The sequence below is a fragment of the Amblyomma mixtum genome, chromosome 5, assembly GCF_055824585.1.
Source record: "Amblyomma mixtum isolate Tamu chromosome 5, ASM5582458v1, whole genome shotgun sequence".
In the NCBI taxonomy this organism is placed as follows: Eukaryota; Metazoa; Arthropoda; class Arachnida; order Ixodida; family Ixodidae; genus Amblyomma; species Amblyomma mixtum.
In genome coordinates, this window is record NC_143016.1 from 145,341,837 (window position 1) to 145,364,889 (window position 23,053).

The following is a 23,053-nucleotide window of genomic DNA, read 5'->3' on the forward strand; positions in this document are numbered from 1 at the left end:
CTGCCATCTACGAGTCATGTAGATTGGTGGGAAGAGCCAAGCCTGTTTTGGTGGATGAGTCGCACGTAGCGCTTTATGTTGAAGCATGTGGAAATGCGGCTGCACGAGGGGTCACGAACGCCGCGATTCACAGATCTTAGATGCAAGTCGTGCCCTCCCTTCGTGAGGAAGTGGAAACGCGTTTCTTCTCGAATGAGGCCACCAGCGTCGCCATTCTCAGATATTAACGGAAGTCATAATCCTGACCGTGCATGAGGGGCCCATTCCCAAATTGGAGGGTACATCGTCGACTCTTGTAGGTGGTGGAGATATCTGTAACCCACAGCAAGTCAGTCATTGATTCAGTTTTTATTTGCAGCACATGCATCTTTTGCCTGACGATGATGCAAACATTCAGCACCTGGTAGACACAGTCAGTAGGCATCTTTGCCTGACGAGGCCTGTGCCCAACAGCCTGATAACACTACTTCTAAGAGAACAGAAGACAAGTGGCGCTTATCCTTGACAGATTGGCATTATTGGTCATCATCTCTTCAATCACTCCAAGGACCGCGTCGATGTTGCCAATGCTCACGATGTGTAGATCAACCAAGCTCCTCTGACTGAGCACACCTCGAGAGGCGACTAACAGAATACAGAGTTTTATTTTTTTATGCTTCTATTACATATTAATTTCACTGATATTTCGCAAAATATGTCTAAGGGTCCTAATGTGGCAAAATGAACAAGAAAATACATTCATCAAGGTTGCCTCACTTTTTCAGCAGGAAATGAAATTGACACGACATTCCCGCCTTGATGCGATCGATGGTTGTTAAACTGCGAAATTCAAACTGGGAGCATTGCTGTGTAACATATGTCACCTGATAACCTAGATTCTTATATATCGTAACTTGTCGTCACAGTTCTGTGAATAGTGCGAATTTTGTTTTGCATATTTGCTACGCCAATCTTAAAAGGCATACCTTATTTGCCGGAAGAAAATACATCAAACTTAAGAATGAGCGCTTTAGTCTGCAACATTCCAATAGGCCCTGTATACTTTCTCAAAAATATGGAGCACACGTTTTTGGTATAAACGTACGGATTTCAATGTTCACTTTCGTCACGTTCCCCAGACGTGAACACAGGGAAATAGCTTGAATGGAATAACGAATAAGAGAGTGATTTTTTTAAACGAAGAGGGAGAAGTTAGGTAGGCTATTATCAAACATCCAGCAGACTTCGCAAGTTCGGCGAGGTGTTGGTTTACATGAGGGCTCCAAACTCTATATACTTCTCTTTCTGTATGTCCACAGGGAAATTGACGCTGACGCTTCAGTATGGTGCTAGCTGCGCCCCCCATTTAAAAGCACCGAATGGAGAGGGACAGTGGTCCAAGTACCAGCGCACTCGGTGATGATGGGTCCAAATAACACTGCGTTCAAGACCCCAACTTTATTTCGCAGCATCATAGTAGAATTCCGCCATCGGATTTAAGTGGAATAGGATGCATTTTCTAATTGACACACAATCGTCATTTTCAGCAAGATTGAGCAGCGAATACAGGCCAACTCATGGAAGCTTATTTTATCCTATAGAATCTGCTTCCTATATATATGCAGGTAAATGGAATTCTATTTGAATGGTGTAAGATCTCTTCAAGAATAAGCCCTGCGCCAAGGCAGCTTTGTGTACGACAGCGAGCACGTACACCTGCGTGGTTACTGCACGTCACCTGGAATTACACTGATGAGCGCCTGTGATTCCGCGCGCCTGCGAATACTGGTTACTCCGGCTCCCGTTTGGGATCGCGTCTGCACCGGAGTACTTTCAGCGACAGATGTCCCGTATCCTGGAAGGCCAGTCGGGTGTTGTGAAAATGATCGACGATATTCTCGTCTTTATTATTATTACTGGATTATTAAGGTTTATTACCGGATTTGATAATGCAATCAATGTTTCATCCACACGCCTGGATGCGACTGCTTTACAAGTTCGGGTGAAATGAGCTGCCCGCATTTCTTTTCGTTCACTGAGTACCTTTACGGCGCATTAGAATAACGCAGCCATTACCAGGCGAAAAGCAGTCTTCTGTTTATCCTCTTCGGCGACGTTGATATAAAAGTATTTCGCGTGTCGGACGGCGTCAATCGTGTCGTCGATACGGGAAAGCGGATAAGAGTCTGGGATCGCGTGCTTATTGAGCTCTGTAGTCGACGCAAAACCTCAGAGTGCCGTTTTTCTTGCGTGCGAGAACAACAGCCGCTGCCCAAGGGCTTGATCGAGGAGAGGGTATTACGACCCCAGCAGCCAGCATGTCGCGTACCTGGTAAGCGATGACCGTTCGCTCACGCTCTGCGTAGCGCCGCAGCGGAATAGTTATAGACGGGTGATTGTCGGTTCGTATGCGGTGGACAATAAAATCAGTGCCAGGAAGCTGTGCACTAGTCTCCGCGAAAATGGCCTTGTGCCGTTGGAGCAGGGCACTCAAGGTTTTTAGGACCGGAAGGCTCACGTTTGGCGTCCACGGGCGGGCCAGGGACGGTACGGCACGAGCGCAGTTGCACTTCGCCGTTTTCGATTCAGAGCCACGTCCGCGGACATGAGGTAGTCTGCGCCCAAGATGAGAGCAACAGGCAAGCCCGCAAACACCGGGACGCCCACCAGGACCTTGCTGCCAGCCTCAGTCCGGATGCAGATATCGACTGCACCAACGGGAACAGCGCTTCCCCCAAGCCTTGCAGAGGATACGAGGTCCCACTGACTCATTGGGCCCGGTGCATGACGTTCAAGCGATGCCGTTCGCTGAGCGCCAGTGTCAACCAGTGCGGTCAACTTCCCGATGCCATCGACATGCACCGGCAGGGAGGGAAGAGGGTGATTCTTGAATTGTGTGCGTGGGCGGGCAGCACAAGGAGAATCCTTGTGGCCGTGTTGTCCGCACGAAAAGCAACCGCGGCGTTGCTGTGGTGCTGCGGCACATGTTCCGGCGGCAGCAACGGTCCCGCGACGCCAGGCGGTGTCATGCAAGGAGGCCGCTCGGTAGACGTGGACATAATCGATGCGTGGGTGGCATCGTGAAGCCCGTCGACAATGTACTGTTTGGCTGCAGACGCGGGCCACTCGATGTTGCAGGCCTGAAGAAGACGGCGCTGCGCTCTTATCGTCGTGAGTTTGGCGTCGTGCTCACTGGCCAGGGGTGTATACGCGGCAAGAAGGCCGGCCAGAGGGCCAGGCCGACCAAGTGGTGTAGCGGTAACCTTCGTACTGGTGCCAAGCGCGGAGATGGTCTTCCGCGAAGACGGCGTCGTTATAACGGCGTCTTCGGCGTCGTTATAAAATCCATTGAACTCCGGAATTTGTACCGGCGGTACTGTGTATCCAGAGGACAGCGAATTGCGGCCGAGCGCTGCAGTCCCTCTCCACCCTCCGGGAGAGGGCTTCCCGAAGCCCTCTCCCGGAGGGTGGAGAGGGCTTCGGGAAGGAGGGTCAAGGCCGAATCCGCCGAGAAGGTAGATAGGTAGAAAAGACGTTTATTGCTGTAGAAAGGTGTTGTGCTAGTAGCAGACGAGAAAGAACAGGTCCATCTTCCTTGTTCTCACAGGGTCGGTGCCTTATTCCAGAGCACCGCTGAGCTTCACTGCTCGTTGGGCGTGCTGGATCAGACCTTGTTGGCAACCCAGACCGCCGCTGGAGAGCGGCTCTCCCACTCTTCTGCACTCGGTTCTTTACGAAAGCTGTCGTTCTTACTGCATTCCCACGTGATCTAGTTGATTTAGATCAGGATGAGGCGGCGGATAGCGGATCCGTACCCCTTATAGTAGTTGAGAATGTCTGAGTACGTAGGGCCGACTAGGTCGAGTAGATCGTCCGATTGGGAGGACGCTCGATACCCTCGAGCTACCTCGTCGGCGCGTTCGTTCCCCGCTATGTCAGTGTGTCCTGGTACCCTGTAAATGCTATGTGTGACTTTTTGTGGGGTCGCGCTCTGGAGGAGCCGGAGCGCGGAGCGACCTATGCGGCCGTTCATGTAGTTACGGCACGCTTCTCTCGAATCTGTAAGGATGGTAAGGGACGTGTTGCTTCGATAACCGGCTACCGCCGCTAGAGCTACGGCCAGCTCCTCCCCTTCGGTTACCGTGCAATCCCTGACTGAGGCGCTAGCTAATTCCTCTAGGTTGGAATCAATATCTACCGCCATGTTATGTGAGCTTCCTGAATACGGGGAGGCGCGTTCGTGTATACCGTTGTGGATTTTGTAGCTAGGTTTTGTTGTACATACCTCGCCCGAACTGCCCTACGGGCCGCATGCAGGTTGGGGCCCATGTTCCGGGGAAGGGAGCGAAACCTTTAGCGTCTGGCGAATTGCGTCCGGTATGCTCGCAGTACGATTCTCGATTTCCGCAGTTTCGCCTAGCCCCAGTCGCCTAAGAAAGCCGCATCGCTGATTGCTCTGCAGCCACATTCCCAAGACTCGTAGCCGCTGCTTGCAGTCGTTCTTTCTGGCCGAGCGACCCAGTGGTAACCAAGACCGTGACGTCGTCAGCGTATATTGCGTGCTGTATGCCTTCAATCTTCCCGAGTTGTCTCGCGAGTCCGATCATGGCCACATTGAAAAGTAGTGGCGAGATGACGGACCCTTTTGGTGGGCCTTTGTTGGGGGTCCGGTTAGAGAGAAAGGCCTTCACGTAGCTGTGAATCTTCTCGCCGCAGTGGAGGTTGTCGAGTCCTCCCATTACAGCTGTGTGGCTAACATTGTCAAAGGCCACAACCGCGTTCTCTCGCCTACGCTCGGGACGTTGGTGAGGACTTCCTCTTTGAGTTGTAAGAGGATGTCCTGGGTGGAGAGGTGGGCTCGGAAGCCGAACATACTGTGGGGGTACAGGTCTTCGTCTTCCAATGTAGCTTTCGAGCCTCCGAATAACGACTCGCTCGTGGAGCTTGCCTAGGCAGGAAGGTGAGTGAGATAAGTCGGAGATTTTCGATCTGGAGTTTCTTACCCGGTTTGGGGATCATTACGACCTCTGCATGCTTCCACTCTTCAGGAACCGTTCCTGCGGCCCAGTGGCCGCTGAGGAAGGTGGTCAGTTGGTCGACCGCCTCGTCGCAGAGGTTGCGTATGAGTGCGTTCTGGATCTTGCCTGCTCCCGTGTTGCTCGTGCATACCTTCATGGCAGCGAACACTTCCTCCCTGGTGATCGGCCTAGGAGGCATGGACGCCGTTCTCGGCCGGAATAAGGGGTCCCAGGCGCCGAGGGAGCCGGCCGTGTGACTGCCCGGCCGCTTCGAAAGAGAAGCGGCGGGTCGGGAGGTCCTGGCCGGGTCCGACATTGGTCGACTGCGCCATTGTAAAGACTGAAACTGAGACGCGCTGAGCTGAGCATCCGCTCGATAGCCTAGCCTTTGTTTTATTCACACTTCCCCGTTTTCTTCCGCCCGCTTCTCTCATCTTTACTTCATCTTTGTTGTCTCGGCGTCAAACTTGTAACTGTTTCGCCGAGCAGCTGTGATCGATAGTGCAGGCGTTGTTCGGCGCGGAACTTGCGTACAGCAGGACGACCAAACACGGTTGTAAGATTAGCCTTGAATTAGTCCCATGTCGTGATATCGGCTTCATAATTACGATACCACAAGTTGGCAATGCCGGTCAAATAAAAGAGGACATTTGTTAACCTAGTGGCATCGTCCCACATATTGTATGAACTCACTCGCTCATATGAAGCAAGCCAATCATCGCAGTCTGTGTCGTCAGTCCCGCTAAAGAGCGCAGGGTCGCGCTGGCGTAAGGAGCCAGAGCAGACAACCGGCTGAGCCATCGGGGCGGCCGGTGGGTGTTCGTCTTCAGGCATGCGAGCTCGTCTTGCTTATACGTGAGGGAAGGAGATCAGGCCGCACCTCCACCAAATGTAGAAGGAGGACGTCGGGGATGGCGTCGAGGTCGGCGAGGAAGCGGGGCGATCAAGAACAACACGACCTGCACGATGGCAACCTTGTTCTTCTTCCAATGAAAATGGCACATACCCACGCAGGGGGATTGGCCAAGGTACGGCGGTGGTATATGCGCGGCGAAAAAAAAACTAACTAGAATAGTAGAATGATTGAAATGAGAAAAAATATAAGAATTGTTAAAATTTTTCAATAAATAAACAAAATAAATATAGCAGGAATAAAATAAAGTACGCTTTTGGACATGCGGTGGAATTTTATATGGAGTTAACAGGGTAAGCGACTAGTTGCAATGATGTAATCATGAAGGTAGCCGCAAATATTGCTTAACGAGAATCCCGTGGCGGTCGCACCAAACGAGAGTAGAACTGGCAGAGACAAAGGGAGTCCTAACATCGAAAGAGGGACCTCCAAATACTGTTTTCTCTGAAATGCGAACCGCCGGCAGGAGAGGAGAAAGTGGTCTAGTGTTTCAACTTCTGCACATATGTTACAAAGGTTTGTCGTAGCGAACCCCCATCTGCATAAGTACAAGTTGAGGTGGGGGATTCTGCATCGCAAAAGTGTCATGGACACTTCACACAGCCGGATCACCCAAGCTGGCTGATATATGTTGGAACCGCTGGAAACAGGAGGTCTCCAACAGTAGGAGGTGAGGTATGGGACAGATTACAGGAGCAGTGAGAGCTGACCTTGCCAGTAAATCAGCCACCGCGTTGAAATAGATACCCGAATGACCAGGCACCCAGACAAAGCGGACCTCCCTTACTGTGCGCGGAACAAAAAATCTAAGGGAACGCATCAATAGAGAGGTGCCGGAAGTTTGGAGAGAGACTAAAACTGAAAGGCAGTCTGCAAGGATAAGTAAGTACCCGTGCTACATTGCTCGGAATTTTAAGAAGGGCCAAACCAAGAGCCAGAAACTGTCAGAAAGAAGACCATTGAGGATATTTGCGGGCATGTGTTTCGCATCGGACGCAAAGGTATAGTCATAATAGAAGACGGGATCAGCCTGCGTGTCAACAACTCGTTGCAAGGCGGTCAGAGCGACCTGAAGCGGGGCCAACAGGTTCTGCGTGAACTTAGCTTGCGGAATCTGATTACGTGGCCAATGAATAGAGAAAAACAGGTGTGGGTCGGATGGAAAATTTGGAGTATTAACACCGGGGGCCGGGTCAAAGGACCTGAGGAAAGTGCGCACCGTGACTAGTTGGAAGCGGGAATATAGATCGGGAATACGGGCTTCCAGATAAAGGAGAGCATTTGAAGCTGATTTTGGGAGGCCTAGGCATAGCCGTAGGGCACGCCTTCCCAGTAAGGCTAAGGGCTGCAGCTTGTAGCTTGCGCTACCAGAGAACAAGACACAGCCGAATTCCAGAATTGGTTGGTCTCAAAGCCTTATAGAGGAACAGTAAGGTGTCACGACGCATGCCAAACGTTTTATTGCCTACGCGTGTGAGCCGGTAGAGCACGTTCGCCTTTAATAATAACATTATTGTTAATATGCTGGCTCCAATCCGAACTTGGGTCGTAAGTAACACCTAGGTATTTAACCGACTCCACCTGCGGAATCTGGGTGGAACGGTAGACTAGCGAGATGTACAAAGGGGTGTCTGGAGGAAATACCAGCATGCCACACTTGCTGACATTAAGTGATAAATGTCAGGTAAGCCTGTAAAGACTTGTAAAGAGCATGGATATTCTTTTCTGAGGCGAAAAAAGCTATATCGTCTGCGTATACAAAAACTGTAATGTTAGGATGAATGGGATGTCCCAAAGCAATATGTTAAAAAGCAGCGGTGACAGAACAGATCCTTGCGGCACACCTCTGGATCTTTTAAAAATTCACAAATCCATGTGCATAAATGTAATGCGCTGGCTGTAGCTGTCCAACTTTGTTAAGAAGGACCGTGTGTTCCACGCTGTCATAAGCCTTAGCAACATCTAGTGTCACCAAGGCCGAAACTTCCCTCCTGCGCATTGAAAGTCTGATTCGGCTTCCTAGATCCACATGCGCGGTCCATATGGAACAATCGCGACGAAAGCCAATCTGCGCAGAGCTGAGGCCGTTTACGGCATTAACATGCTTTGTGAGGCGACTATGTATATACTCTTTCGATCAACTTGACTAAATTTGAGGTTAAAGCAATTGGCCGTATATTGTCTAATTAAAATCCATTCTCGGCACTCTTCAAGAGCAGAATTATTTTCGCAATCATCCAACTCTGTGGAATCCACGTTTTTTGCAATGATGCGTTAACGATACCTAGAAGGTGAGTGGTGAAGTCTTGCGCTAAAGCCTTCAACACACCCACAGTAACCCCATCAGATCCCGGGGCGGCAGACTGCTTTGAAGAAACAATTGGCAGGAGCTCCGACAGATCAACCTCAGTATAGTCTGAGCTTCGGGCGAGGGTGAGTAAAGGTTCTGTTTTCTGCATCTGGAAACGCAAAGCCAGCCCCTGAGCGATACGTTCAAGGTTTTGCTTAGCCTCCTGAGGAGACAACACTATTAGACTTAGTGCGGTTGGTGGCCAGAGAGTTCTCATTGTGCGCCATGAATCCTCCATAATAGAGCCTTCCTATTCTGGGGACTTGAGAGATACGTCTTTAAATTTTGATTATATTCCCCTTTGGCTTTTTTGACAGTTAGTTTGAAAGATGCAGAGAAAAACTTATAATTTATCCAATTAGCTGGGCTCCTGATTATAAGAAAGGCTTTTCCAGGCAGCTTTGCGATGACGATAAGCTCTCTCACATTCCTCCGTCCACCATGGAGGCGGCTGTCTGTCAAGGGCTGAAGTGCACACGGAGAATACAGAATGCTCAACAGAATCTTGCAGAAAGTAAATGGTCTGCTGAGCTCTTTCTGCTCGAGTCAAACTAACTTAGAGGGAAGTGAGGCAGACATTAATTTTTGTACGAAATGGAATTTACAAATTTTATTATCGCCCCACCTTTTCTGAGCGGAGATGATGGAATGTTAAAAGTTATTGGAAAGTGGTCACTAGATGTACCCGAGTCCTCTGTTGACCATGCAGATACGCGAACACCACGAGTAACTAATGTTAAATCTATTACTGAACGATAAGTTCCTCGCGTAATGGTTACAGCTCCGCAATTGCAGCAGCGCACTGCATGCGTGGCCATCCATGACCAAAGAAGCTGGTGCGAATTAAAATCTCCTGCGGTGACTATAGACCAGAATCCAGAGCCGCTCCTGGGCGCGGCCATTTTCCGCCGACTGGAGCGCCGCGGTGCGGGCGTTTCTTTGGGGACTGCGGGGCTGCGGCAGCTCCGCGGCCGCGCCTGCATAGAGCCGCGCTTCGGGCGCTAAAAAAACATTGCCGAGCATACTTCCGCAGCGTGGCTGTGTTGCAGGAAGTATTCACGTTATCAAAGGGAGCACATTGATGCGTGTAAGGGATCGTTACTGTACGCGGGGTCATAGGAACGCGGCTGGGGCGCTCAAAGCAAAGCGTCTCCTTTTTCGGAACGCGGCCGCTCGCGAACGCGCATGGAAGTAGGGTGTTCCCCGCCCCGCGGTATCGATTCGCGCACGTGCTGGCACGAACGTCTATTTGTGTTTGTTTTTATTTTGTGGTGGAGAGGGTGGTTTTACCTTGTTGAAGCCGGAGGGCTGGCCATGCCCTTGAGAACCAATCATGTTGAGAGCACAACATGATTGGAAGTTACCGAATGTGGGCTGGGCCTTTAAGGCTTTAAAACCGGGCCCCGGAGCTGGAAGCGGGGTTCTGGGCTAAGGTGAGATGCTACGCATCTTCGGCTATGCCGAGTAGGGGCCTCCCCTAGTGATTAGCCAGTTCCACCTTTTTGTTGTGTTGTATCTTTGTGCCGTTAATTTGTCTCTAGTGCCTGAACTTGTATCTATTGTAAATACTGTACATAAAAGTTGAAGTGTTCGCCTTACCCCTGCGTCTCAACTGAGCACAAGACCGTCTCTGACGGGCACCCCTGGTGCGAAGAGCTTCAGTCTTCGAGTTGAAACCAACCCGTCTCTGGCGGGGCACCTCTGGTGCAATAAGGAAGACGAAAGAACCTGTGTGATCTTTACTGGCGCAGTCGACGAGGATCCTGCGGCCATCGGAAGACGGCGCAGGAAGAAGATTGAACTCAGGGATAAAGGCGACGGTCAGGCAACAGCAGCGTTCGAAAAAGGACCTGCGGAGAGACAACGGCAAGGGCCACGGCAGCGGACCAGCGACGCGGGACTGCGTCCGGTCAAGGAAGGCAGAGCGTCGAGAACTCGACGGTCACCGGCGGGTCGCAGCAAGTGACAACGTGCACAGGACCAGCGGCGTGCGACAGCTCATCGCAGCGTCCGGTGCAAGTGGCGGTGGACTGCGACGTCAAGGAGCTGGCAATGCGGATCGACGCATCGAAACCGTGAGTTTCCTTGGTCGCATTGTTCACGTCTCTGTGTTCGAGCCGGTAGGGCAGTTGAGGAGTACAGACGGCGGTATGGAGGGCTATCCATGCCGGCCCTCACTCGATGTGAGGTACCAGGTTAAGTTAGCGAAGGCGCGCTTAGCGGACCTTCAGGCTCAACTTGCGAGAGTAAATGGCGGAAAGGCGCTGCTTCGCGAGGAAGAACCTCAGGATGTTAAGTATGTCTTGAAGGTTATAGAAGCAAGACGCCAGCAGGTAGAGCTCGAGATCTCTCAGATCAAGGAGAGTAGAAGAGCCAGTCAATCCGCCAGGGAGAACTGCTCCGATTCCCGAGAGGTGAGGCCGCCTATGCTGGAAGACAAAGGAATATGCTTGTCATGCACAGGTCAGGGAAACAGCAGTGAGGACGCTGAAAGCAATCAGCTGGTATGCGGGAACGCATCTTTGTTAGGAAACGCCGCGAAAGGTTCAGGAAGTGAAACCAGGATTCCTGAAGGACGCGGAAATACCACAGCTTTTCCGCCACTGCGGGCGGCTAGCAAAGAAAAAGAGCAGCCCAATTCTGATGGTCTAGGGCCAATCGAGACCAAATTGTCCGAAACCAAGCAGGAGAGTGATCTAATTCCTGCAGGCTCTATGGATGAGATTTCGATCTGTGACACGGAGCTAGTGACAGGAGAAAGGCTAACGTTGCTAGAACGGCACACTGTGTCGGCCATAGGGCATGAAGAGCCCCGTAGCGTTGCTGATGGCAAGAGCCTTTCATCCGAGGCAGAGAGCGGAGGTGAGCCTGCTCGGCCGACCGGGCAAAGCGCCGCGCAGTTGTTGAACGCACCCGATGTGTGTCCGATCAGGTCATCTGAGGACAGGGAAATGCGTGGCGACTTGCCAGAAGGCAAGCTCGGGTCAATCGACTGCGAGGGAGCTCATGTAGCCTTGGAGTTAGACGATGCCACGAAGCCGGCAAATGGCTATCAAGCAGGCAACGGCAACGTCAATGTTCGTCCGAGCAGGAACAGGGCAAATGGCTCACAGAGAGGCAAAGTAGAGAGAGGCAGGTGCATGGCTTTCACGCCGAAAGTCGGCGACGCCAGGAGCTATGCTCCTTACGCAGGACGCGGCTTGTACTGGCGCGCCGGAGAGAGCGTGCCCTCAAGGGCGTCGCGTGGTCAGGGATTTGGATCCATTGAGTACCACGACGTTTTTGATCCTGGAGGGCGCCGGCTTTCGAGCTCTCGCCCCGCTGTCGCACCAGCCTAATGAGCCGAGTGGCAGTTAGGCGTTGTGTTGAGACGCGTAGTGGCTCGAACGCACACAAGGACGCTCGGTGCGACTAAGGAGGCTCATGTGGCCACTTACGGACGTCGTGCGAGTGCTACTGAACGCTCTAGTTGCGAGTGTCGGTGTGTGTGTCGAGCAGGACGCGGGTGTGCATGCTGGTGAACTGGGTGCAACGTACCAACTTGGACGCTGTGTTACGGCGCACGGCAGGCATGCCACTGTGTGTATTTAAGTGTGCATTTTGCGTGATGTTGTGTTGGTGCCCGTGTGCATTTTGTTGTTTTTGGTTTTGTTGGTGCAACTGGTCGCAGCGCGACAGCTTGGACTTCGGTGAATGCGCTGGTTTTACAGGTGTGAAACGCGCATTTGAATGTGTACGTTTTGTTTGTTATGTCACCCGAAGGGTAGTTTCGTGTCAGACACCGATCCCTTTTGTTTGTAATTCTAAAAGTGCCATTTTAGCCCTTTGTAGAATCTTGGGAAGGGCGTGTAAGGGATCGTTACTGTACGCGGGGTCATAGGAACGCGGCTGGGGCGCTCAAAGCAAAGCGTCTCCTTTTTCGGAACGCGGCCGCTCGCGAACGCGCATGGAAGTAGGGTGTTCCCCGCCCCGCGGTATCGATTCGCGCACGTGCTGGCACGAACGTCTATTTGTGTTTGTTTTTATTTTGTGGTGGAGAGGGTGGTTTTACCTTGTTGAAGCCGGAGGGCTGGCCATGCCCTTGAGAACCAATCATGTTGAGAGCACAACATGATTGGAAGTTACCGAATGTGGGCTGGGCCTTTAAGGCTTTAAAACCGGGCCCCGGAGCTGGAAGCGGGGTTCTGGGCTAAGGTGAGATGCTACGCATCTTCGGCTATGCCGAGTAGGGGCCTCCCCTAGTGATTAGCCAGTTCCACCTTTTTGTTGTGTTGTATCTTTGTGCCGTTAATTTGTCTCTAGTGCCTGAACTTGTATCTATTGTAAATACTGTACATAAAAGTTGAAGTGTTCGCCTTACCCCTGCGTCTCAACTGAACACAAGACCGTCTCTGACGGGCACCCCTGGTGCGAAGAGCTTCAGTCTTCGAGTTGAAACCAACCCGTCTCTGGCGGGGCACCTCTGGTGCAATAAGGAAGACGAAAGAACCTGTGGAACTTTACTATGCGTTTTAATGACATTTAGTTTGACATTCACGTGAATTGTGCTGACGCTTAGAAGGCGCTCGTGCTTATATCGCTACCGTCTTGGTGCTCCACTGCAAAAAAAACAAACTTTTTGTTCAATATCAAGCATTAGGTGTGCGGCTAGCATGCAGTTCCAATTCCCATTTATTAATCCTTCGACCATAAAGTACCACCCACAAACAGGGCTTTCTTGTCGCATGCGTGGTGCGCCAGTGTATCAACAAATTACCGCTGTGAGCTTAACTGAGTCACAGCGCCAACAAAAAACAAAATTTGTCATGGTTTATGCAACATGGTGCATAAAAACGTGCTTTTGCTCAAATTATCAAAGCTTGAATAGATATTAGCAGCGAATCCAGCTTTCATGAATTCTGAGGTCCGAAGCGCGTTCATTTTATTCGGTAGCTCTCGCCGCGTGTGACAGCGTTGCGTAGGCGTTTGGCTATGTGTGAATGAATGTATTAAAATCGCGCATATTTTCCTATGATTAAGGTAGATAGCAAAAGCAGAAAGACACTACGGTAAACACTTTACCCCCCCTTGATCCCTATGACATGCGCGCGGAAAGAGCAACTGAAATCGGTAGCGGTCGTGCTTTACAATCCTGTGCATGAAATGTGTTTAATGGGAACTAGAGCAAGCTCAGCGCAAGGATGTAATCGAAAGCACGCGCTTCGTCGGGACAACCTTCGGTCTGCAGCTCGCCTATCCAGTTACTACACCACTGAATCAAATCAATAAATCCACATTCCTGTGCCTAAAATTATCATAGATGATAGCGCACGTAAAAGACGGCAACAAACGACACGCCAGCGCAGAAATCTACTTAGAAGTGCCGGTTTCCAGTCCGTACGCTACCTGGCCGACTACTCCGCGGGAAAAATCCTTGCTGTTTGCAATACTATCCTAGAATTTCCCTGAGCAGCGCCGCCGCACCAGCGGCTCGGTGGAGCAGCGTCGCCGCTGCGGTGCCAGCGTTTAGAATCCTGAGCCAGCAGAATATCATCACTGAAAAACCTAGCGCGAAAAACGAGACACAGAAAAGTTGAAGACAGGACAAGAGCGCTAATCATCAATATCAATATCATAATGGTGGGCACAAACAACGAGAGAGACGGGCACTCCTCGCCGCACTTACAACCAAATGAACGAAAAAAAAACTCGGAGATGTCACGTTAACGACTAAGTGCGCGCAAGATAACCGCAGTATTGTCTGGTAGAGGAAAAATGTAAGTAGTGACGCACAGCACACACCCTCATATGTTATGATGAAGCACTACAACGACAGAAGCGAACACGTAAACATGCATTCTATGTGCGGCGCCGGCGCGGCCCGCAGTCCATCGGGCCGCGCGCGCCGATAGATGGCGACTCGTGTCGAGAGTAGAGGCGCGCCAGCAGCCTGCGTGTGAGGGTAAAAGAATCTGGTCTATACTGTTTGCGTTGCTGAGTAAGCTATCCAAAATGTCTGTGCTGTGAACGCTTACAGGCAAGTAGACGTTTGCAATAGTAACTAACGTTGGCGCACTGTGGAAGTGCGATGTCGACCGCCAACAGTTCACAGTCAGGGAGCATAATTTTCTGCGAAATAGAGGCCCGGTGACACATTTTTGTAGGGACCATAGTTACTAGCCCGCCGCCCCTTCCGGTAACGTGATCAACTCTGAAAACACGAAAGTTTTTCAATGAAAATGATTTAACTGGAGGGAGCCACGTTTCTTGCAAAACACTACATTTGGATTATGTTTACGAAGAAGTTGTTCAAGATCTGCAAGGGAAGAGAGTAGAGAGCGGCAATTCCACTGAACAACTTTTAGACCCGCCATGATTATCGACTGATGAAAGAGGCACCAACAGCCTCTTTGAGCACATCAGACTGGGGGATTACCTTTGAGGGTCTTTGTTTTTGGATTGCAGAGCAACTGTCTTCGAGCGTGAGGAAGGAGCTGGACGCTTCTGGGTAGGGCATAGCATTTGAACCTCCGTGGTGCAAATATCTACTCTAGAAACACTGCCTGGAGCCTTGGAGGGAGGCGTGCCTTGGGATGTGTCAGCAGGCGACACAGAGTGACTAGTACTAGCAGCACAAGTTGGTAGAGATGCAGACGTCGCCGCCTGAACAGATGATTGAGGAAGCGCAGATTGGCCTGCAACAAGTTGGGATAAAGCCTCAGCAAAAGTGTTCAGCATTCGCTCGACGACTACAGAAAGAGCCTGTTCCACTGCGCACACTATAGAAGCAGTGTTGTCTCGAGTTCTCCAACAGAAGATCGCGAACGGCTAGCGTATCAGTTCGGTCCAGAAGTGCATACCCATCTGCTCTCGAGCATCGCTTCACGTGGATTATCTCCAACAAACAGGCTTTGTACGTCAGCGCATTTCGAACAGTTGGCATCATCAGCTTAGTGGTTGGAGTTGCAGAGGCAACACAGGGGCTGATCACAGGCGCAGTTGTCAGCTGAATGATCTTGATCACAAACGGCAGCGCGTCGCTGATTTTCACGCTTTAACACTGTGACCGAACCGCCAGCAGTTGGAACATTGGAGAGGACGGGGCTGCAGAGCGTCCACACGGTACACTATCATTTGCTTCTCTACTGCACCGGTAGACAGAAAGAACCCGCACACCTGCATCTTGAAACTGTTCCAGTATTTCCTGCGGGGAAGATGCTGGGTCGACACCACGAACAAATATACCTATGGAGCAAGTGAGCTGTTCCGGGTTGAAGGCTTTCACCGGCAGTGAGTCAAAAATTTTGCACTGTAGCAGGTCTGTGGCGCAAGCAATGTCAGAGGACTTGCAGACAATGCCTCTAGGGCCGAACGGTTGTGCCTCAGATATCTGTAAATAGTACTTGGTTAGAGACTTGAGCTCCTGCTGAAGAATTTTAGAGCCTTGCATGTTCTTCCTAACCATCATCAGCTCGCCGCTTCTTCTTGCGTTCGTTCCACCTCCTATGTCTAGCTTCTTTCAGAGATGCAGAACTCGATCCATCGTCGTCTCTCGTTATGGACGCACTGTCGTCGGGTAAGCGGGCCCGTCAAGCCACGTCGACCTTATGTCACTTATCGATACGCTTAGCGTTCTCTTCCTCTGTCTCCTCGGCTCGGAACCTCCTCTTGCCCTCTTCCCTACGAACGAGCCCTGGCTTCCTCCGAGCGGTCCATTTCTACCACAGGCTCCGTATAGTTGTGATATATGTACCCGCCGCATCTCTCACGACACTCCGCGCAGGCGCGCAACTGACGATGTGGGCGGCTAGAATTACGATGAAGGCTACATTCTAGAGGCCCGTGTACTGTGCGATGTGAGTGCGTGCATGTTAACAAACCACAGGTTGTCGAATTTTCTGGAGCCTTTCCCTCATAGCCTAAGTCGCTTTGGAACGTTAAAACCTTATAAACCATACACCATTTTTTTGATCCCACTGTTTATCCCTCCCTATATGACGCGGTTCGGGTGTCCATTGAGATATGTGTCAATTTTACGAAGGAACGCCATCGCCCGTTCGATCCGACGCATTGCCCGTTGGACAAATTGGTAGTGCCATGGCTCAGCGCGCAGCCATGCTGACCTCGCGAAGCGGCTGGTATAGTGTAGCTCTCGCTACAAAACTGCTGAACCTAGTTCTTTCTGTCCTCTGAAATTTTTTCGAACGTTTGCAGGGTATAAGCAGTGAAGAGCGTTGTTATCCATCCAAACATATGGGTGTGGTATAGAGCACACAGTTGAGTTCCAATGGCTAGAAAAGCGAAATTCTCGCCACATCGCTCCTTTTGACGGGCCCATATCAGATGTCACAACTTCAACTCTAACGGACACCTGACTGCATAATTAAACTAGTTCGAGGTCATATAGTGCTTGAGCACAGAGCCCTCTACGTGATTTCTGGTGAATTGATAAGCGATCATCTGTTTCCACCGCTGATTTAAACCGCCTAGCATGAACACTAGTGCCTGATTGACCGGCTCGTCTGGTTTTGGCGCTACGTCTTTCCTCCAAAGAGTGCTTCTTCAGCACGGTGAGGTATTGCCGGAATGAACTTCAAACCTTCGATCCAGCGAGTTAGTTTCGTGTTTGACGGATACTGAGCTTTCTGAGCGTTTCGTATCCAGTTGTCCCGCAAGCGAACTAAATTTGTAGGCACTGCTTGACTCTTTCTCGCGTCCAGGAATCGCCCTGGTTGTTCCTCTTATTAGACAGAGTGTGGAGCTGATCCTTATTCAGGAACTTGATATTTTTTGAAAAATTTCTTACTTCGCTTTTGATCCTCGGAACTTGATTTTTGAGGCCCTTAATATATACTGTCTCTGGTGGTAGCATGATGTTCCTGAAGCTCTGTGTATCTCTTCGTGATCCGCTAGCTGCTTACAATGCGGATCATACAAACAAGGGGGTGCATGTCCTAAATGACAGGGTGCGAAATAAGTGACAGTACTTCATATTTGTTGCACCCCCATAATGCCCTATGCTTCATTATCCCGGCGTCTCTTCTTAATTTTGCCCAAAGAGGCTGTTCATGCTTTTCCATGTATATCTCTGCCCTTCGTTTAGCCATATCCCGAGGTATTCGGCCCCTTTGGGTATTTCATGGCATTGTATTCCTGACCAGCAGTATCGTTGAAAATCATCACCCCTGACGTAGTTGCGCTAAAACTGAAACCTGGAGCGTCTCCTTCGTCTCCACAACAACTAAAAAAGTTTGTAAAACAGTACGATATCGTCCGCATACATTAAACACGGGAGCCGCTGCTCAATTGCATGTCCGCCTAATCTGTACAACAGATTATAAGCTAGTTTACTTTCTTGTTGCCTTCTTTTTGCAAAGCCGCATCCCCATCACGCGCCATCAGTCAGACCATCTGTGATTCTCAACGTGGTAATCCCCATACCACGTCGCGTTGTTGTCGAACGACCGCATGCAGTCCAGGCGTTCGAGGGTGGCGTCAGGCAAAGCATTGTCCTTCGGACAGCACCAGTGGCCGTCGGCTTGGTATACGCAGTCGCAGCAGTCCAGCAGCGGCTGTGGTGGCTTGTTCAGTTATAGCATCTGTGGACCAACCACTCCAGCGGTTCTCTGATGTCGTGCCGGTTCGGTACCCACGGCTGGAACCGTTCGTAGTGGACGAAGCCGTCGTCCACGTGGCAGTCGTGGTTGTTTTCAGGATAGTCCTGACCATGGTGAGAGTCACGAGACTCGTCGTCGGATTCGTGCTCAGTAGGTAGGTGCATGTTTCAGTGAAGACGCACGATGTCTTCCTAGAAGTGCTGCAGACCTCGTTGTCCCCTTTTCCTCGCAAGAATGACGCCTGGCGAAGCAGTTGTCTTGCTTTTAGTCATTTGTTACATTTTATTCTATTTGCATCAAAGATTTCCTTGAAGCGGTTGCAGTCTAGGATGTCCATTTCACGTTTGAATGGATGAAAGAATAGCACATGCTCACGCTTGAAGTTGAGAATGTCTGACTCCGAGTACGAGTGCCCCTTCAGTATGGCAGTTCAGTATGGATCGTCTTCCACCGACGCTCCTCACGTCCGTTCCGAAAGGAGGCTGCAGATGTACAAATATAAGCTTGAGAGGCGTGCTTCCGGAGCACTGCCGCCGAACTGGTCGGACGTAGTCGCGCGCTATCATAACCAAAGCAGGTAGGGGTCAAATGGTTACGTGATGCACAGTCGCCGTGCGTCTGTGCCAATGTCACCGTGCAAGTACGTGCAGGTGTTGACGGTAAGATTCTGACTTCCACCCACGTTCTTCACGTCCGTTCTGGAAGAAGGCTGCAGATGTGCAAAAATAAGCTTGAGATGCGTGCTTCCGGAGCACTGCCGCCGAACTGGTCGGACGTAGTCGCGCTGTATCATAACCAAAGCAGGTAGGGGTCAAATGGTTAGGTGATGCACAGTCGCCGTGCGTCTGTGCCACTGTCACCGTGCGGCAGAGAGCAGGGCAAGTACGTGCAGGTGTTGATGTTAAGATTCTGACTTCTGCAGCCCACCCACGTTCTTCACGTCCGTTCTGGAAGAAGGCTGCAGATGTGCAAAAATAAGCTTGAGATGCGTGCTTCCGGAGCACTGCCGCCGAACTGCATATATAAATCCTGTAATAGCGTATTCCATAAGAAACGGGTAGTAAAAAAAATTTCTGTGTTTCATTCAAGCACCTAAATCGCACGTTTGTTCGGGCTCAAATTTCGCACAGAGCTTGCATTTGGTGGTCAGTTTTGTTTTCTACCACATTTAGGTGGGGTACTTGCCTGATTCGGTCAGAATTATTTGGAAATCCCCATCCTCTGTGGCGACGGAGAACCAAAACCGAAAGGCTTCGCAGCACTGGTACTCGTGGCGCCATCTCGCAGCCACCGGAGAAACGAGCCCTCTACCAAGGACGGCTGCGCGGGTGCGCGGTTTATTTTAAAAGAACTTACTTCACCACGTTATCAATGTTGGACATCGAAAACATTGTTTCCACAAAAATGCCGCAATTTCAACGAGTTCGGTTTCTGTCTATAGCAATAAAGTGTTGTCATGTTCGCTTCGCGTCGTCTGCTTTCGTTTTTCTGTCACCGGCGGTAGCTGTGCTAAGCTGGTGAGAGAATTGCCTTTGCTCGGTGCTCTTTCCTAAGGCCATGGCCGTGACTTGGCTATGTGAGTCGAACTTCTCTTCGCTTCGTGCGGAAGCAATTCAGGGCGACATTTCATCGTCGGCCGCCCCATCGCTCGTGCTTGCAAAGGTGGATGAAAAAGTTTCAAAGTACGGGAAGCGTAGCAAGGGCACGAAGATTCGATGCCGGGAGCTCCCGCGGGGGCATTGGAGATGCAATCGAAGGCGCATTTGAATCTGATCCAAAGCTGTCATACAGGCGCGCTGCGCTAATGTTCGGAACAGCCGCCTCGACAGTGAGCCGCGCCCTCAGGAGAAGAGGAATGCGGCCATATAAAGTTCGTGTCCTGCACGAGCTCACCGACGACGACCTGACGCGGCGGCTGCAGTTCTGCAGAAAGGAACAACAGCGAATTGCTGCCGACCCTGGCCATCTGCAGTTTCTGCTGTTCACTCGTGTTCCACCTTGACGGCGCGGTGAACCGGCAGAACACACGGATGTGGTCTCGACAGAACCCTGGGTTCGTCATGACACGTCCCGTGCACTCCCCCGGTATAGCAGTGTGGTGCGGCATTTGGAGGGAAAGGGTTATTGGGCAGTTTTTCTTTGACGATACAGTCAATGCGGACAGTTACTTGGAGATGCTGGAAAGGGAGTTCCTGCCGGAACTCAGCGCGAACCATATGCAGAAAGAAGTCTGCATTTATCAGCATGACGGCGCACCAGCCCATTATTCGGCGAAGGTTCGCAAGTGGCTGGATCAGAATTTTCCTCAACGATGGGTGGGTCGCGGATCCCCAAATATGCCCTGGCTTCCACGCTCACCTGACCTCACGCCATGCGATTTCTTCGTATGGGGTTTTGTGGAGTCGATCGTATACAGCGCAGGGACACTGAGCACTGTTGACGATCTGAAAGTGCGCATTGAGGATGCGTTCACCAAATTTGATGACTCTATGCGGGAGAATGCCTTCAAAGCATACGTAAAGCGCATTGAGAAATGCATTGAAGCAAACGGCGGCCACATCGAGTGCTGAGCTCAACACTGTCTGAAAGCACTGCTCCATAAACGGCCCTCTTCAGGACCACCCAAGTCCTGTCTGGCGAAAGATCGCGCAGCTCCGCTGCCCCGCACCCTAGGCCTCCTCTCTAAAAATAAACCAGAACAAAACATTAACTCAGACGGCGTGGCACAGCAGCTGCTCGCTGTGTCACCTTAAAATACCCCTAACGTTTATTGCATTTAAAGTTCGACATCGACAAACAGCTACCGCCGGTGACAGAAAAACGAAAGCAGACGACGCGAAGCGAACATGACAACACTTTATTGCGATAGACAGAAACCGAACTCGTTGAAATTGCGGCAATTTTTGTGGAATCAATGTTTTCTATGTGCAACATTGATAACGTGGTGAAGTAAGTTCTTTTAAAATAAACCGCGCACCCGCGCAGCCGGCCTCGGTAGAAGGCTCGTTTTTCCGGTGGCTGCGAGATGGCGCCACGCGTACCATTGCTGCGAAGTCTTTCGATTTTGGTTCTCCGTCGCCACAGACGATGGGGATTTCCAAATAATTCTGCCCGAATCAGGCAAGTACCCCACCTAAATGTGGTATAAAACAAAACTGACCACCAAATGCAACCTCTGTTCGAAATTTGAGCCCGAACAAACGTGCGGTTTGGCGGAGAGAATTTTTTTCGATTTTCTCTGATTTACGCAACACGCGATATGTACATCACAAGCCTGCTTGCTTCCGGGCAAATAGCCTGCCCAGCCATGGGTCAAATTGTATTTTTTGGCAGCGGGCTTGACGCCTATGTGTACAAAAGATGAATGTTCACTTTCTGTCATACTTGCACTGCAACACAAGCATTTTAAACTTTGCGAACTACAAACATTGAAATCTTAGAATCTTTGGTTAACACGAGATCTATACACCACCCCACTTGGTTGTCTGACTAGGTTGCAAATCGCAAGGATCCTACACGTGACCCAAAGTCACCCACGCCTAGGCAATTTCATCCTGGTTTGTCGAGACACACGTAGAAACTACATTAGGAGCCGTTTCGACACTCGCTTGCGGAGCTATATAATTGCTCCGATGAGAAGTCGATTGTTGACAAGCGCTTCTCCGTCTTAGCACTGGATCAGACAGAGGCTTTGGCTGCGGCGTGTGCACACACACACACACACACACACACACACACACACACACACACACACACACACACACACACACACACACACACACACACACACACACACACACACACACCGGCGTTTCGTTCGTGGCCAAGTTGCCGGGTCGCAGCTGCGCATTGGAATGGCAGTTAGAGACCGAACGGTTAGCACGGCCACCACAAACTCGTTCGCAGATTCTCGGAGCATAGCGACGCACCTGCCGTGTGCAGTGTCTACAAGCTGTTTGTTTATCCAGCCTCCTAAACTCCTCGGCGAGGGTCTTGTCTGCATTGGCCACATTATGGTAGAACCGATGGTCGCCATCTTTTTTGGTGATGGAGAGGATGTACAGGCTTGTGGCGCCGCTGAAAGCCACGTAAACCAACTTCTGCGGGTGGCTCTTAGCGTATACGTGTAAACCATGCGGTACGTTCCACCTTTGCGACTTGTGGATCGTCATCGCACTCGCCGGGACCAACGGGAATTGCGTCCTGATAACCGACACATGTTTGAAAAGTTTTCCCTTCAAATCAAACGTCATTATTACGAGGTAGATCGGCACCTATGGGGCGTGTCTTCTTTGACAACTGATTACCGGATCCAATTTAGCTAGCCTTGGCCACCATTTCGACGTTAGGCGGGTACCCAATTTCTTGTAAAGTGCCTACCACACCGTTAACAAAGCCGTCAGTCGCCTCCACGTCCTTCAGTAGCATGTACGGCTTGTCGAGGCAGAGCGTAACGGCGAAAGGTTTTCCGCTGTCAACTATGCTGAGCTCTTGCATCTTGTTCAGTGCACTCCACTACTAGGCCTCTTCGCCTCCCATACTCCAACAGAGGTTTTCACTAACCTCCAACAACTTTATTTCCAACCATCACAATCCTCTTTAAACTCACCACATCATTCATGGCCTAGCCCTTCCCGCACTAGACGTCCCCTTCCCGCACACAGAACTTGACACAGCACTCACACGTTGTAACACACAGCGATCGCCGCGCGCCGACTACGACTTTGCTGCTGGCGGACCTGCCTAGCCATGAAATTTGGTGGAGCTGCTGGGTGGCCAGCCAATGAGGAAGCCGCCATCGTTTTCATTGCCGGAATCCCGGTACGTCACCCGCTCGTCATCTTGGTCGGCGTAAGAGCGTAGGTAGACCTTGCCCGGTTCGAACTCTGTCAGCATAATCCTCCTCGCCCGCAAAGCATTGTTCCACGCGGCTTTACTTTTTAATCAGCCAGCATTCGTTGAGCTCGCCCGCGGGGCAGCAGCGATCGCTGTGAAGGTCAAGTAGCAAGTGTCTGAGTCTCCAACGCCAAGGGCAGTAAATTACTCGCACCCTCCATGCTGCTATCGTCGTTTCAACTCGCGAAAAAGAATTCCGTCGGTGCCGTAATACGGAATGAGGCAGGTGTATTTCTGCCACAGCGGTTTATAAACTTTGCTTGGCCGAAGAGGTGGTTGGTACTCACGCTCCCCAGGCCAT

The 23,053-nt window shown here is 50.9% G+C and overlaps 1 pseudogene; it reads right to left on the reverse strand.

Annotated features, from left to right (window-relative positions):
* Positions 1–2,179: 2,179 nt before the first annotated feature.
* LOC149343987 (uncharacterized) lies at positions 2,180–5,313 on the reverse strand (annotated as a pseudogene).
* Positions 5,314–23,053: the final 17,740 nt, after the last annotated feature.